Source organism: Vespula pensylvanica, chromosome 7 (assembly GCF_014466175.1).
Source record: "Vespula pensylvanica isolate Volc-1 chromosome 7, ASM1446617v1, whole genome shotgun sequence".
NCBI lineage: Eukaryota > Metazoa > Arthropoda > Insecta > Hymenoptera > Vespidae > Vespula > Vespula pensylvanica.
Window position 1 is genome coordinate 21,455 of NC_057691.1, and position 17,226 is coordinate 38,680.

Sequence of the window (17,226 nt, forward strand, 5' to 3'; positions counted from 1 at the left end):
AGAGAGAGAGAGAGAGAGAGAAATGTGATTTAAATCTTCTACTTTATTTTTATTTATGTCATCCAATTTCTACAGGATAAATTTATTGATAGAATTCCACCATTACATACATACATTTGCAATCTTCAGTAGCAATAAAAAAAAAATTATATCAATGTTGTTATGAATGATAATAAATTAAAAATAGACGAAAAGAGATTATTTTCATGAACAAAAATTTCATTAAACTTCTGACTGAATCGTCATGTAATTCAATAATCCTAAAAATAGAATATCTGTCGACAAAAGTCATTAACCACTCCGAAAACATCTTATGACGGACATCCATTAAATTGCCACTTCTATTCCTGTTCTTCGTTTTAAATTGATGATCTTTCTTAGGAAAGTTAAATTACCACTTTACAGAAATAAATAAGGATATAAATGGTAATGTTACGAAAAATTACCACTGATGAATGTAATTGTTTCTCATTCGACTAATTAAAACGCAGAAGCTAAAAGCACAAGAAAATTTAAAGAGTGTGAAAATATAAGAAGCATTAATGACTTAAATTAGATTGATCAATGAATAAAACAGACTCTAAAAATTTACTTATAACATAGAATACAAGAAAACCATTAGAAAAAACATCATTATAGATGTGATAAAAATAATCATTACTCCAGGCAATATCCTAAAAGGGAAAATATTCCTTCTTTTAATGCTTAGTAGAATGCTAAACGTGTCGCTGATTTCAATTTATATGACAAAAAGAAAACGAAATTAAGAAGTTTACGAAGGACTCAATTTAAGATCTAACAAATATTAAGAAAATCATTAAACTTTTGATGAAAACTATGAGTATGTAAATAAGAAACTGAAATAATATAAACGGGATCGTTATTATATTAATTTATCTATCGGAAAAATATATTTTATCTTATTGAAAAATACGAGAAAAGGAACGGATAAAAGATACGTTTTCATAATTGTACCTAATAATTTTTACATGGAAATGAACAAGATAATCAATTGTATCTTTTTATTAAAAGAAAATGCTTTAGTTGATATAAAACAGATAATCATAATATTTGAAGACAAAATACGTTCTCTCGCTATAACTTTTCATAGAAATAATATTATAACGTACATTTATTTCTTTCTTTTTCCACGATTAATATTTTCCTTGTTCAAGATTATAAGTGCATAACTTCTAAAGATTTACTTAAAACAGGAAATAAACCGATGTTTTCTCAGCCTTTACCAAACGTTCGCTATACTCTACATCGCGCTGTTATCGACACTATAATATTTTGTACTTCAGATCAACGATGCGTTCGCCTGATACATCCAGGAACATAAATAGTTTAGAGTATCTTTAATATTTTTGATTATAAAAATGTATTTCGATAATTTTTTTGATAAAGTAAAGTCTTAGATTTTCTTGTTAATTAATTTCTCACCTTTGGTTTCTTTTTTTTCTTTTGCTTTTTCTGAGAAAAATTTTTCACCCCCGTTTCTTACCATAACCGGTCATTTGACCGATGTATAAATGTTTTATCATTTTCTAAATTTTTTCATTTGGGATCTTATCTTTGGATTCAAGTATCACAACTATAGATAATTGTATACATCTTAACATGATTTTGCTCTAATTTTATATGTAATAAACAGATTTATTGAAAATAATCAAAATAATTACAAGCCCGATATGAATCTGACTGTTGATGTGCAACTATTCCTTACAAAAATAAAATGTAAATTTACACACTACATAGTATATATAAATAAGCCTAATAAATTTGGCATCAAGTTTTGATTAACAGTAAATTACAAAAATAAAGGATGTTAACAGTAAATACATTACAAAGAGTTTTTCATATTTGAAAAAAGAAGAATCCCGACCGTCGTCAATACCACTCGGTGAATTTGTTATCCTTAAAATAGTTGAACCATTGTTGCAGAAATATTACGATGGACAACTTTTTCACGAACGCATCACTGGCGACAAAATTATTAGCAAAACGAACAATATTATTTGGGAGTATTCGAAGTAACAGAAGAGAATTGTCCCAGTTAGAAAATCTGTAAAAGACGAATTGGAACGTTTCTCAACAGTACTTTACAAAACAAATAATTGTATTCAATTATCTAACAATTTATAAATCCAAACCAGCCAAAAAAGTTACAATACTAAGTTGAAAGCATAAAAGAATAAAAATTAATAATATTAATCAATAATGATAGAATACCTAAAACAGTTGCATATTATAACAAAACCAAATTTGGCTTCGATGTCACCGATCAACAAATGGTAAGAAAATACAGCGTCAAATCAAAATCTTATAGATGACCTGTACAAGTTTCTTTCAATATACTTTTGGTTGGTATAAATGCATGGATTCTTTTTAAAGAAACAAGTGGACAAAATATATCCAGACAATAATTTCTACTACAAATAGCAGAAGAGCTAGCCGAAGAATATCACGAATTTCTCCAAGAAGAAAAAGAAAACTTACAAGAAATGTTAAGTGACCAAGACAATATTTCGCACTTGCGAAAAATGTCAGATACGATTGTGCAAAAAAAAATAAAACAACTAAATCTTGTATAATTAGTAAAAAATATGTTTGCGATAAATGTATGAAAGAGAATCCTATCATTTGCAAAAAATGTCACTAAATAAATCAAAACCATCATTCATTTATTTTTAAGTAAAGTAAACACTATGATCTTCTGTTATGTATGATATATATATATAAACGATATATATGTCGTTTATATATATAATACATTATATTAATATTTATTACATTTTAAATAGTTTATATATATTACGTTACACATATATTAATTATATATAACCATATATATATAAACGAAAATATATGAGTGGTTATTTTATTATTATTTAAAAGATATATTGTAAACATTACTGCTTACAATAAATTGACCATTCCAGTTGAAAAAACAACATTTATTGCGTACAATTTATGCACCGGTCAAATAACCGGTTATAGTAAAAAACGGTATAGCAAAACACCGATACGGTTAGTGTTAATATATAATATTCTCTGCTTTATTCGTTTTCCAGTCTATTTATCCATCAAAACTCCTATTTGATCCTATGTTTCCTGCTTCGATTTCATGACCAAAAACTAACCAAAACCTGAAATATATACATATTTGTACGATTCATAAAAAATTAGGCCCTTGGATGATTTGTATTAGGATTTGAATCTGAGCCTTTTTTCGTTTTCCAGGCAACTGCTTTGAATCACTATTGTAAACTATTCAAGCCCTTAGGCCATCCTTTCCATATATGCCCCCTTTATTAAAAATGGAGATTTTCGTCCCTACATATTGTTGTTTATTATTGCCTGTACTTATAATAATACAATTAAAATAGTACAGACAAATATATTTTTGGTTTAATTTATAGTAACGGTAGTAAAATAATAAGCAATATACATACATACATATATATATATGCATATATTTGAATAATAGCCTGTTGCTTCGTGATTTTATTTTTGCGCTATTTTGATTTTATTAGAGAATTTTTTTTTATAGAAATTTCCTTATGAAAATGTTATTTATTTCTTAAAAATTGATATCTTTAATTTAATTTATGAAAAATAAAATTAATAGAGTGACTATTAAACTTCCTATAACTATATATTGCATCTTATTTAAAGCAATAATCTTAAAAGAAAATACCTGTGATTTATATATTACATACTGCACGCATAATCTGAACTCAACAAACTTAGAAATCAAGATAGTATCAAAATCGTATTATCATAGCCATATTATTCAGACTTGCAAAAACACTATAGATATATAAAATATAACCTGTTAACTATATGTCTCGCCGATGATTTCTTCTTTGACAGTGGAAGTGTATTGTCTGAAAAGGGATAGTGATTATATTAAATCATATTAAAAATAGATAATATTACCATGTATAATATACTAAATTAAATTATATTAATCAATGAATAGTAAAAAATTTATTATAAAACATAGAATAGAAGGTTAACAAAAATTTTGTGCCATAAATGCCATCTGGGAAACTTGCTTGACTGCCAATGAACTATATTTCTATTTAACTATATTTCTATTTACAATTATACTTTACATAAATTGCTATAAAGCTATTTATGGAAAATACTCAATATTTTGGTAAAAAATTTTAATACATGTCAAGTTATGATTACGTGAAATATTAATATTTGTATTTTATTTTAGTTTTTTAATATTTTTACTAGCAGCATTTATGGAAATTCAGAAATAAAAGGAATCAGAGTATTAAAATTTCACATTTTACTAAAAATAATAAAACAAATTAAATTCAAAAAATTAAAGTTATTCAGCCTAAAAAAGAAACTATAATATGCGTACATTGAAATTTAAATATACTTTATTATTAAATATATATATTTGATAAATTATCAACAAAAAATTCTTTGTCATTGTTTGAATCCATATTATATATTTTAGAAAAAATAAATATATCTTATAAAATATTATTAATTTCAATTTATTTGATATTAAATTTTTAAATAAAAATTTTGATATTAAATGTGAGATTTCAAAGAGTAATGGCAATTTAATATAAAAAATGAACGATAAAAAAGAAAATTGAATCGTTATTATAATATTGTAATTAAAATAACTTTTTTTATATTTACATATCTATAGATAAAACTTGATGAAATTATTGTTTATTATGTAAACATTAATTACACTATGATTTCAATATTTTACTTGAAATATAAAAATTAATTATATATGTATATATTGTATATATATATGTATATTAAATTAAATTATATTATATATTATATGTATTATATATATAATATAGTACAATATAATATATATAATATTATATTATATATTATATATATTGCGTACGCATGCATTATTTATCGTAAGATACAAAACACAAATACCATACATCAAATCAAATATCATATCATAAAAAAGTATATACTATATCGGTATATAAACACATATCTATAAATGTTTTAAATGTATAAAACTTGCGAACTACAACACTCTAATTACATCGAGATAAAATGTTTATTATAAAAGATCAATGAATCTAGAATTTTAGAAATATATATATATAAAAGAATGAATTTCTGCAAATTGTAAATAAATCAAGAAAAGTTAGACTGCATTAGAAAAAAGCCACTTCTATTATCACAATACTTGCAATTTTTTTTATCGCTTTCATCATCAGATTTAAATATATGAAGAACGAAAGAAATAATGTTTCTAATATATATGTATATGTATATCAACTTTGTTCCAATAAGTAAACGCATTTACTTATTTTCATTTCATAATAATCTTTTTATAACACAATTTCTAAAACAAAAAACTTATAAACTACAAATAAACTACGTTTTAAACAAACATTTCTATAATCATTTCTCTAATCATACATTATCGGATTTCAAATATGATTTCATAAAATCATTATAGACTCAACGGAAAGATATAAACAACGAATGCTCACAATTAACAAATGATATTTATGCACATATGAACGTAACAAATGAATGTGACATATAATAGGCAAATGTAATAATATAAACAACAAATGTAGAAAAAAATCTTTTAAGATATTACCACATTATTGATTAAGTAAATGATCAAATAATAGTTAAAAAATCATACAACATTAAATAACATTATATATGTACGTAAGCGAATAAAGGAAATGTTACTCGATAACTGCATGTCAAAACTTATAAAATCTCATATCATTGGACAAACCATCGATTACTTAATTTTAAGAAATGCGTATTTAAAAAATATGTAAATAAATAAAATATTTATAAAAAAAAGCTTACCCAACTAAATAACAGTAATTACATTAGACGAAGAACTTGAAATTCTTTTTTGTAAGCAGGAAAACCACACCTCGCAAAAACTCAGCCGCGAATAAACTGTAGGTCTTAAACGACGTAACAATAGCTCTCCCCCCTCCCTCCCACCCACCCGCCAGCCCGCCATCTGTTTACTTCCAAGAAAATCCTAATAGATTGTGTTTAGTTTAGATCTATTATATGTACGTCTTAACTACGATCGATAGCTTAGCAACATACAACTTATTTTTAAGACCCAGCGCAAAAAATACTTCATTTCATAGTTAATATTACAGTTTACATTAAATATATTTATTTTCACTTTTATTTAACTTATCTTAAAAGCAATATAGATAATAGTATAATTTTAATTAGTTTATTAATAGATGTGTTTGAAAAAATGTAGAAACTTTTGTAATAATTTTATTACACTATAAAAACTATTTTTTCTTAATTTATTACATAATATTTTAATAAAATAGTCTTAGATGGTCTTAGATGTCTAGGTAGAGAAAAACTTTAAAAAATTTAATAAGAAATATAAATATCATATAAACTATTTTAACAATGATTATTGAAACATCTTTTTTTTAACCTGTTGTAAAAATAAATCAATAACATTAAAAACCATTAAAGAAGCATAATAATTCCATATACTTGTCTTTTAAAATTACAATAACTCTTTGTTAGATTCAAAAGATTCAATTTTTGAAGTGTTTCATGAAAATATTAAATATATTTCTACTTCTATGTCATTTTCCTCATTTTTCTCTATCGTATTACGATAAACATTAACACCAATTTCATTTATTTTTTACGAAAATATTAAAAATTATAACATATTAAAAAGTAGTATAAATTATAATAATTAAAAGATAGTATTAAGTAGCAAGTAATCTAATGAAAAAAAAACCTCCCATACTCGCTGAATGATTCTCACAAAAATGATTCTTTTTATATTGTCTAAAATGTAACACCAGCTTGTTTTTCATTTCAAAAAACTTTTTCAGAGCTATATTTAATGGCTATAGTTTTAATGATATTGTATGGTATCAAATTTTACTAATTAATTATTTAAATTTTAAATCCCTCATTAAATCATTTATTTATATGTTTCAATAATGGTCCAGTCACCAATAAATGTTTTAACAATTTTTTACTCCAGTAAGAATGATTTTTTGTGATATATTTATTATATATTGATTGAAAACAATTAAACCTCCATTTTTTTTTAATAAATTAAATATATATTTAAAACAAAATTATAAAAATTTATATCAATTTTGAATAATACTTTAAGAAGCAATCAAAATATAATTGTGATTTTTCCAGCCATTTGGCAATATGTAACATTATTTTGCTAGTGATATGATACACCAATGAAATATTAAAAAGTAGAACAATAAATAAAAGAAAGGACTATTACTAAATATAAAAAGTAGTATAAAATTAAACAAAAAAGTATATGTGATTTATGACAGGCAATTTTTGTTTGTTATCAATGAACATATTCAATGAAATATTATTACAGTTAAATAGATAATTAAAAATATTGATTAAGCTACTCCAAAAGAAAATTCTTATTTATTTCTGCTTACCAGGAGAAAGATCAGTTGTAAACTTCATGCAATCTGCTTAAGGACTTTCCATCACTGCTGCGAATACGCTTGATACAAGCTAAGCACTCAATGTATTAATCGATATTAATATTACAATAAGCAACAAACACTTTTATTTTTAAAGTTCTCTTCGGTTGAAGAGTAGCGGTGCTTGCACATTTTTCCTTAATGTTATAATATCAAAAGATACAAAGTTAAACTAGATATAAACTTGTGAGTTCCTTACTATAATTGCTTTTTAAAGTACTCTCAAATATTGCATCCATTCAAGAATGACTTCAAAAATTTTTACTCTCAAATAGCCATTAGCACGCTGAGAACTTACTATCAAACAGAATTCTTAGAACCGTGTTCATTTGAAATTCGTCTATGCCTATTTACGTTCACATATTCTGTTTTTATTTGAAATAAGAGTGAGATGACATCTACATTCATCTATCCAATATTATGATTCATATCTCATATATTGATAAACTTCATATATTATGATTCATATATCTGAGAGTACTCTTTAATACTATAACAATATTCTTTTCTTATTTGAAAACGAGCTACAACGCGATCGCTCTTCGATTGTTGAAACATATTCTCAGATAATGATTCTTAAACACAAGAAACACTCTCAGCAACAACTCGCGATCGTTTTACTCTCAAGGGAATGTTTATCCTTATAAAGTTTAAAAAAACACCAGCTAGGATTCACATGTCACCATGATTAATGCAAAGTTTAGAATCATCATCGAATCATATTTTTGTAAAATCTTAAACCCATCAGCCAATCAGAACGTTAAGTATCATTCTCAGCGCCATCTATGATATTTAGATTCAAAAACTATATGAGACTACAACTTCATAATATATATATATATATATATATATATATATATATATATTCTAAGTCTTTAAATAATAAATTGAAATTGTGATAGATACGTAGAAGTCATTCTTGTACCTAAAGAATAAAGATAATTTTTATACTTTTCCTCGTTATAATATTTTCCCATTCTGGTCACATCTGTACGCTTTAAGTGATATGAATTTTATACTATTAATATGTGATAGCGAAATTTTATACTATTGATAATAATTTTATCATTGCATGGGTCATATTGTATTGGCATTTACAGTAATCCTGGATCATGTCTACTTTATCAATAGCTATAGTAAATTAAAATCAATCCGTTCTTTAATCTTTTTACTCTGACTTGAAAAGATCTAATGTCGCGAACGACTTTACCGATTGGACGACGTTATCATGTCATGTGGCAAATTTCACTTCCTGGATTCTCTTTATTGGGAAACTGAGAATCAGGAACAACGAAAACAGTGGGAATTTACTTAATTAATAAAATATAAACTTTATAAAGATCCTTTTGTATAATACTCTATAAAAGGGCTACTTTGACCAAGCTCAGTTAATTTTAATAAATGATTATTGTAATAAGATTTTGAATAAGACAAACATAAATGATTATTTTAATACATATTTGTATTTGTAGCAGTTTTAGGTGTAAAATATTATGCTGATTATTGCATCTTAACTAATCTTCCTGTCATGTTAGTCTATTGCTTTCAATAGAACAAGAATTAAATACAATAGTTATTAGAATTGGTTAGAATATATGATTAGAAATTGTGATAGCAAGTGGAGTAAAATTTTTATCGAATGGCAACCAAAAAAAAGATCATTCAACAACAAGGTGGCTTGATGATATCATCAAGATTGCACATATTACCTGACTGCATTTTGGAATGGAGGTAATCAACAAAAATAATTTTTTAACAAAATAGTAGATTTATTTTAAAGTAATTAGGTAAAATATAAATATTATCGTAATTAATTATTTAAATATCATTTAAATTAATATATGTTCATATAAAGTTTATAAGACTTTCATTCCTATATAACTTTCTGTAAACTTACCTCTCTTACCATTTATTCTACCTTTCTATCTTACAATTCTTACAACTAATTTACAGCTATCTTATTTACAAAAATTTACTATCTGATTCAGAAACATGCATTCATTCCTGGCATCAGCTTGCCCACTAATACCTTGTTCTCTCTCTTCTATCTCCTTTATCTATAATTTTTTTTCATAGATCATTAAGTTTTTTCACAGATTATTTCATTATATTAACTTTTATTAGATGTTTAAAGTTCATTGATCTAGGAATGAAATTCAGTTATGAAAAGGGAATAATATGAGTGAATTTATGGTATTGTTATCAGTTATTTTCCATGTGTGTGTTCTGATCGCTCTTATAATATAGTTCTCAAAGCAATTCTATGGAAATTAATACTAATTGTGCTACAGACTGGCAAGAAATTTGTTACTATAAAGAAAAGCTTACTACCATTGATCGTGATCATACCAAAGCAACCACTTCTGCAGATGCTTGCATCCTCTAATTATTCTGAGTCTCCTGAGATTCCATCTTCTCACTATCGTATCAATCTTAATTAATTAGGATTCGTTCGAGCCACCATTATTTCCATATAAACTAATTTGTTCCTGTCTTTCATATATAACCATGATAAATCTTGACAGCCTTTTATTATGTAACAGCTTTTCTCAACTCCTTCTCCAAGTTGCTGTAAATATAGAATTCTTGCGACTATATTAACTTTTCTATAAACTCCAAGAGCACCAAAGATTGAGGCAAGAGAAGTGAGCGAACATATTTTACCTATGTGCGCACATGAAATGCATACATAATCCTTAATCAGAAATTATAATTGTGCATACAGTTCATTACCAAAGAGCAGAACTTCTTGCTTTTGCACCTTGCTTCTTTGGTTATGGGATACGGTTCTTATTAGCAATAAGCTAATAGATAATTGTATTTTATTGTATGTTATAGGCATACTATTTGTACACATTGAATCAACTATCAGATCTTCCCGAACTCTCCCACTCACCTACAACATTAGATCTCTCTTTCAGTTATTAAGGACTATAATACTCTCGTGCATTCTTATACTTACTCTCTGATTTTCATCATGTATTTTAATAAAATTTGTATCATTATAAAAATAATCCTATTTATTCTTTCGACTAACTCTGCCTTAACTGCGAAACAAGAATTTAATAAACCAAATTCTTAATCAAGATTGATTCACACATTTCAGTTCAATCTTAGTTCAATCCTCTTTCCATAGGAAAAAAATTAGTTTACATATTTCAGTTTAGACTCAGTTTCGATTGCTCGGGCACAGTGATTTTTACATTATTGTATGTAATTCAAGTATATACATTCACTCATTTCCGTTTAGTCTCGCAATTAGTGTAAGAGAAAAACTCATAAGAGCAATGGAAGAATTATCAGCAGTTAAATTTGGAAGGTAATATAAATATAATAATATGGTTCTCCTTATAAAATTTATCATTTACGAATAAACGTACTATACGAAATTCCTAAATGTCATAATATAAATATAATAGATTGATTGTTGGAGAAAAAAACATATGTTTAATAATATATTTTTTTGATATTAGCTCGATTATTTTTATGAAAATCGAACGGAAGATTGCTTGCTAATGATTGAAGACCTATCTTAAAATTTTTAAGTAATAAAACAATTTTCGATGGAGCTTGTCATTGAAAGCATTTTAAATAAGAATTTTCAGAGCGATATTTTTTCAGGATTTGAAGCATTTGACTCTATTGGGGTCGACATTCATGCTATATATATTTAAAAAATAATAAAAATAGCGCAAAAAAGCATAGTGAAATATTCTGCGAATATAAAAAATTAGTAGGTGATTATTCTTTCTAGATTATTCAAAAAATAATAATTCAAAAGTAAGAAGTAATAAAATAAATCATAAAATCATTTTTCCAGTTTTTTGATTTGGTCTTCTGTTACAATTATCGATACACACACACATACACACTCTTTAAAACTAATAAAATTTTTTTTAATTATTTCAACATCTAATTATTGTCGTTTTTAGAAAAAAAATATATACAATAAAGAAATACTCTATCGTACAGCCAATTAAACTGACATTTTATTGTTATATATCACGAATTTGTCTATTCTTTTCTATTCTGACATACGTTGTTAATTGGTAATTATGTTATCACAGAGAAAGTCTTCATGATAACGTCGTTTTTCAATATTATTCGAAGCTCTATGATTATTAAATTTTCATTAAGAGAAAACGATATATTCTTATGAAAATAAGGAAGGAAAATATCTTATGAATCTACAATATCGTTTAATCATAGCCATCTATCAGCTAGTCTAAAGTTTGGTATCGATGCGTCATATCGAAAGATTCCTGATGAATGCAAGATTGAGAAAAGTGCGAAAAAGATTCAGGAAATTGGATCACACGAAGTGATATTGAAAAACGTAACACCAAAATGATTTGATGAGAGGAAATATTCTAAGCATCGCAAATTTATTAATCAAATCTCCTAGCTTAATAGCAATAGGAAAAAATAGATTTTGACAAATGCAATTTACTACTTCGCTACTTAATTAAATTGATATTTGAAAAATTATCAGTGAAGGCAGGCTTCTTATAAGTAAATAGAAAAGTCGATTGTGTTAATCACTAACAGATTTTTGCTTCGTGGATTCGATACAATATACTCTTTAATTATATTATGGATAAATCTCATTACGATTAATTTATTCAAGACCGTTCAAACTATTCACAGCTGCTCGAGCGCAAAACAGTTCATTATCGTAAGATAGATTCGGGCGACAACGTGTCGTTAGAAGCATTCCATGTTAAAATAAATGTCTACAATAAAAAGTATCCAATTTTAATAAGAGTTGTATCTGATTTGTTAAGCTCGTACAATTTAATAATTGGCACAGGCTTTTTATACTAGATAGAAATAATAATTCGAGATGGCAATAACGAAATGTCGGAAATCTTTCAAATAAATAGAAGTTACCGAGGTGAACAATATCGACTTATCTCACATTACCGATTTTAAGACATGCGGTATGATTCAGGTGTGTATCAATAATTCTATTCCAACAGCGACGAAAGAGGTGAGTATAGATGTATAAATGTATAAATGTCCACCGTAGTGAAAGACTAAAAGACAATCTATCAGTGAGTTCTCGATATCGGAGAGAGAACAAGTCAATGAATAAATTAATGAGTAAATAAGCGATGGGATGATGCATCCATTACTTTTGGAATGCGCGAATCGTGTAATCCTTATGAAGAAAAAAGATGATTCGATTAGATTATGCGTTGATTATCGACAATTAAAAAAAAAATAATTTAAGATCAGTATTTGTTGAAAATTTGTAGATCAGCTGGATGCACAACAGAGTTCGAATTTCTTTAATACTCTAGAGAAACGTTTTTTCATATATCACTAGTTATCTTGAAAATGTTCTATTAAGTTTATGCTTAATTCTCTATCTGTGTTTCAACGATTTATAAATGCTGTAGAAATTTGATTTAAGACAAAATAATTTAGACAATTAGCTTATACGGATGATTTAATCGTATCATTAATATATCACGATTATAAATTAAAAAGACTGAAAGCCTTGTTATTGATTGATTATAAACTGACATAAAATTTCTAGAAAAGACAATAGTTTTTAAGGCACATCATTGATGGATGCATTTATTCTTATAAACATAAGATTGAAGCAGTGTGTGAAGAGAATTGACTCGATACTATAGAAAATTTGTACTACATTATTCCGATGTAGCCTATTGACAAATTTGTTGAAAAAGGATGTAAGATATCAGTTCGGAAAAAGTGAGAGGAAAGTGTTTTTTACATTAAAAGAGAAATTATGTCATTAATCAGTGTTGCATCTATATAGAATTGGAGCTGAAAGCGAGCTACATGGCAATTGGCTTTAAATTACAAATTTGGGTTGATATTATTGCAGCAAAATAAAACGTGAACATTTTACCTTATATATTACGCAAGTGATAGAATGACGTCGTCCAAAGTAAAGTACACTAGCTACGAGTTAAAGTTTCTTGCAATAATCAAAGCATTTAAGAAATTTAAGATTTATTGATTAGGTATACAATTTAAAATCGTTACAGATTGTTGAACCTTTATGCTCATTATGAATAAAAGAGATTTCTATATGCGCATGGTTCATTAACATTAGAACAATTTGACAAGATTAAATATAGGCACCATAAAAGTATAGTCCACCATATTTTTAATCTTGCTGAAAAGGAAGAAACCGTCAGATACGTATTTGAAGGAAATTTATTATTTAACGAAATAGATGACAATATATATTTAGTAGTTCCGAAACGAATATCAATTTTGATTATACGATGATGTCATGAGATAAAAAATTATTCAGATATTTTTTGGGGAGGAAAGCAAGAACTGTTTTAGTTGCTATAGACAAATATGAAGTTCTGTTTAACACATTTGACATAGATTATCTAGCACCATTGCTGTCAATGAAAAAGAATTATAACTATGTTTTTGTAATTATATATCATCTTCGAAAGGCAGTCTCACAGGCAAGATGTTCGTATCGCTCACAAGTTATTTACAAATAAATATCACCAGTTATAGCTTCAAATAAGTATAAGTGTACAAATAAGCCATTGAGACTATTGTTGTGCTAATCCATGACAGGATATCCACATCAGCATAAAAATTGAATCAAAAATGTTACCAATGCAGCTAAAAATCTCAAAACTAGGAAATACATCTCATAGAACATATCTAATACTATAATTAAAAACGTTGGAATCGACTCAAGTAAACCATCCAATACTGCAATAAATATCATTATTAACAGAAAAAGAAAAATCCATCCAGATATCAAAGCTACAAATACTATGTCAAGCTCTCATTCATACACACATCCAGATATGTAGTCATAATATGAGTCTACAAACAATTTATTTAGCTTGCTAATAGAAATAGAGGATACTCCAACCGACATCACTAATATAATTGAAAAAGTTAAACCTCCTCTCATATACATATAAGCAAAAACTATTGAACCATTGAGTAACAAGCAGGTAACAACAATTGTATCCTGAAACAAGTAAAATACAGTAAAATAAAAATTCAACTTAATTTACCAACAAAAACCAATGCAAATAAAATCGTAGAAGGATTAAAGCAATACAACAACATGATCAGAACAATAAAAAGCATAGTTAAGTATAACACCGAATAATCACTACCCTTTTTTACTATAGAACTAGAGTCAAACATTAACAACAAAGATATATATAATATAGAGAAACTATTAAATACCATTATCAGATTTGAATCATCAAGGCCAGAACGTGATATACTGCAATATTATTGCTGTCAAACGTATTGTTGACCACACAAAAATTTACTGCAACAAACTTCTAGCTTCTGTAAAATGTATAGGCAATCATCCTACAAAATCATGTCCACAGTAAGCCGAAATTGAAAATGTTAAATGTAACAATTGTCATGAGAAACATCTCATAAACCAAAAAGTCTATGCAGTTTGTAAACAATTACAATAGAAATTCCTAACGGAAAAGAATTGAACGATCTCCTTCAGAAATAAATAACGGTTATTCATCGAATACTGCAACATACAATTTGATACATATACCGACAACTAGTCATGTTCAATCATCATAATGAACAGAACGCTTATAATAGAAATAATTAATACCTACAAACAAGTAACAAAAGAACACAATATATATCAACAAAATCATAATCAATTCCCCAATATATACCCTAATTACCGAAAGGACAGATAAAATGCAAAATTAAAACAGCTGCTAATCCAATCAATTAAAAACACACATTTTCAACATGCTTTAACAGAAACTACAGTGTTACACTAACAAATGCATCAACTAACTATGATAGAACTGCTAGCTGAAATTATCAATAATAACAAATAATGGATCGTACAATCAAAATAATAGTATGGAATAACAACAGGCTAAAAAAAAGACTGCAGGAACTCAAGGTATTTATCTACTTCCATGGAATTGACACTGTGACAATTTCAGAAACTCACTTTATATTAAAAAATCATATCAAAATATCTTTCTACATCATATACGATACTAAGCATTCTTCAGAGAAAGCATAAAGGGACACTGCCATTATTATTATTATAAACTCACCCCTGAACAATATATGACCTTTTTTAAAAACTTAAAAATCAGTTTTATAACAGCAGGGGATTACAATGTCAAATATAGACATTGAAATTCCAACAAAATAACACCCAGGGATAAAACACTACTTCAAATCAAAGACAAGTTGTCTTTAATGCCAATATCGATTGACAAACCCTTTAACTGGTCATCAGCAATCAGGATCTTATAGATTTTGCTATCACTAAGGGAATAAATCCATTTTACATCATCGTCAAGTTCAGAATTGAGTTTTGATCATACTCCCATACTCTTAAAATGCAAATAAAATTCATTATAAATAGAATATCCACCTACTCTGTACAATAACACCACTTGTTGATTAGAATAGGTTTAAAATAAAATTAATGAAAATCTAAATTGTAATATCCCAATAAAAAAACCTGTATACATTAAAAACTCTATAGAATACTTAACAAATAATCCAAGAAGTAGCTTACATATTTACTTCTTTCATGGTCAACAGCACAATGGGCCTCTTATATCCGAACTACATATTACAAAAGATAACACAAAAAAGGAAAGCAAAATAGAAATGGCAGCTAAAACAGCAAAGAACAAAAAACAACTTAATTCACTTAATTCATTAGCACAAAAAAGTGCTAAAGGAACACCATAGTAAAGAATTCAGTCAATATCTCAAAAATTTTACACTAAATGAAGATACAAATTACATATTGTAGAAAGCTGTAAAGAGACTTAATAAACCAATAGTGCAGATACCAGCATTAAGAAAATCAGATGGTTCTTGGGGAAGGAGTTCCTCGAAACAAGCTTCAACATTTGTAAAACATCTTCACTAAACTTTTCAATCTAATGTAATAACAAAATGTGCAACAACAACAACAATATTAACAAATGGCTCCACTGGTTATAGAGGACGATATATCACAATATAAAAAAATAAATAAAACGATTGATAACAACAATTAAAACTAATAAATTCCCAGGATTCGATTTAATCAATGGCAAAGTAATAAAAAAACTTTTAGACAAAGTCATCATAATGATTATTATCATATCCAACACCATTTTCAGAATACAGTATTATGGCAACTTATAGAAATTGGCCAATATAATAATGCTAAAGCAAATAGAAACATATACATTCCCTCTTCATATAGACCAATCTTGCTCTTACTAATACTATCTAAGTTATACGAAAAAATCCTTTAAATTAAAATCAAAGAAATAATTAACAATAAATAGCTAATGCTAAACCACCAATTTGGTTTCAAAGAAAGGCACGCTACAATAGAAACAAATATACAGAATGATAACAAAATTATGATTGCTCTTAAAACCTGTAAATACTGCGCATTCCTATTCCTAGACATAGAAAAAGCATTCAACAAAGTATGAAAGCCTCTTGTTAACTATAAAACAGTATTTCTCAAAAGTACCAGCTATCTTACCTTGAAAATAGAATTTTGTATGTAAAAGTCAAAAAATCGATATACAAATCACAAATGCAGGTATATCAAGAATATATTGGGTTTTGTACTTTACATTTTATATACGCCAAATATCTCAATAACTCTAAATAACACAACACGCATATTCGTGGACGATACCTGAATAATTTTAATTCATGAGAATCCAAATGAAAT

The 17,226-nt window shown here is 26.7% G+C and overlaps 1 protein-coding gene and 1 long non-coding RNA gene across 8 annotated transcripts in view; one reads left to right on the forward strand and one right to left on the reverse strand.

Moving 5' to 3' along the window:
* The window catches only part of LOC122630807 (probable multidrug resistance-associated protein lethal(2)03659), a 33,679-nt gene that overhangs the window by 10,506 nt on the left and 5,947 nt on the right, over positions 1–17,226 (reverse strand). For 5 of the 7 annotated variants that reach the window (XM_043815748.1, XM_043815749.1, XM_043815742.1 and 2 more), the window contains exon 1: positions 5,848–5,970. The exons of 1 other annotated variant lie outside the window; for it this stretch is intronic. The gene's annotated coding sequence lies outside the window, so the exon portion shown is untranslated. Of the gene's footprint in view, positions 1–1,212; positions 1,227–5,847; positions 5,971–7,468; positions 7,572–17,226 lie in introns of those variants that run through there. One more of the 7 variants, XM_043815746.1, reaches the window with a different exon arrangement.
* LOC122630809 lies at positions 8,391–10,522 on the forward strand. The gene is made up of 2 exons (XR_006327566.1): positions 8,391–9,239; positions 10,347–10,522. It is a non-coding gene; the product is annotated as an uncharacterized LOC122630809 (long non-coding RNA).